Genomic DNA, 1,717 nt, shown 5'->3' on the forward strand with positions numbered 1-1,717 from the left:
TGGGGTGCTAGACGCTGTTGACTGAGCATGTGCACTGTGTGGCCATTGCATTCAAAATGAGTGAGCAAGCAGAGTACAGAATCTACATCAAATTTTGCATTAAGCTTGATCAATCCTCCTCAGAAACAATTCGTATGATTCAGAAGGCTTTCAGGGATGATGCAATGAGTGCAATGAAAATAAAAGTGTGGCACAAATGTTTCAAAGATGGTTGAGAATCTGTTGAAAGTGATCCACATTCTGGAAGGCCTGCAACAAGCAGAACACCCAAGAATGTTGAACGTGTACAAGTTAGGTTAAGAGATGCTAGGAGAACTGTGTGAGGTCCCAAGGTGCCTACTTTGAAGGGGACTGAGGTGTCATTGTCCTATGTACAATGTTTCTTATATCTTATATTTTCTTCAATAAATGTCTCTATTTTTCATATTATATGGCTGGATACTCTCTGGACAGATCTCAGATATACACACTTGTGTACCAACGTGTATGTGTATATTTTTTAAGTAAGTAAATTTTACCATTAGAATAAAACTAGATGCTACAGAGACAGCTCTGTGAGGAACAGTGTGGTCTTCCTTAGAAACCCTCCTCTAGGTTGAGGAAGGCAACTCTAGTTAGATGAAGGATGTGATAAGGCTGTCCTAAGTTTTCTGATCATCCATTAATCCTGCATTGCCAGGTCTCCCCACCACAGCTACATGGACATCTGCTTCCTTGGCAGTACTGGCCTCTGGAGTAACATCTGTCAGAAACAAAATGTTGTTAGTTGAACACCCAATGCTATTGCAATCTTTCAATAACTCTCACTCTCCCCTTTGCGTCCCATCTTAGCATGAAAGTGACCATCACCAAACTCAAGAATATCTCCCTCTGTAGAATGCCCAAATGATAGTTTCTGTGGCTCTACACTCCCTGAAGAATAGATACACACCTTCATTCTAGTTGCTGATTGCTGGAACCACATCTGCAAAGAACTCTGCTTTCATGTGCCCAGCCGTGAATGCCGCCCTTCACATGTGATCCTGCAGCTCTTTGAGGGCAATGTTCTTTCAGTCCAGAGACATCTGCCAGCACATATTATCTACCATGGCCTGAATGATTTGTTGCAGGTCATCTACTCTATTCCCAGATGCTGCAGGGATAGGAACAGCCTCATTCATATGAGCATCCTATTCACCCTGTTTCCTCAAAAGATTGACATCTTCTGGCACTCCTCTTCTTCTCAATGTGTGTCTGCAGATACTCTAACATTGTCTTTGATGTAAGGAAATGAAATGTCCTTCATGAAAGCAGTCAGGGTTGTGATACCTTCCATATCAAGATGATCACAGTGACTTCCCCGGGCACTGAAAGCATGACCATTTCTCCACCAGATGCTACTAAGGGAATCTGCCTGCTGGTAGGGAGGGCAGAGGGTGGCACAGGCTGCACCCTCAAGTGTTGCCCTGGGATTCTGACAGTTCTGCAGAATCTCAGAGCTGCCCACCCAAGCTACCTGTGCACAGCTGGAAGGGGAGAAAGCAGCTGCCCGGGACCCCTGCTGGTGAGCAATTTGGGGCAGTGGCCAAGATGGATAATTATGTTTTAAATAAATACTGGCAAGGATGTGGAGAGATAGGAACACTCTTACACTACTGGTGACACTGCAAATTAGTACAACCTCTGTGGAAGATAATTTGGAGATACCTTAAAGAGCTAAAAATAGAAATACGATTTG

At 43.7% G+C, this 1,717-nt stretch overlaps 1 pseudogene; it reads right to left on the reverse strand.

Moving 5' to 3' along the window:
* Window positions 1–590: 590 nt before the first annotated feature.
* Window positions 591–1,362, reverse strand: LOC105815376 (annotated as a pseudogene).
* Between the last annotated feature and the right edge of the window lie 355 nt (window positions 1,363–1,717).

The sequence above is a fragment of the Propithecus coquereli genome, unplaced genomic scaffold, assembly GCF_000956105.1.
Source record: "Propithecus coquereli isolate 6110/MARCELLA unplaced genomic scaffold, Pcoq_1.0 Scaffold33, whole genome shotgun sequence".
Lineage (NCBI taxonomy): Eukaryota > Metazoa > Chordata > Mammalia > Primates > Indriidae > Propithecus > Propithecus coquereli.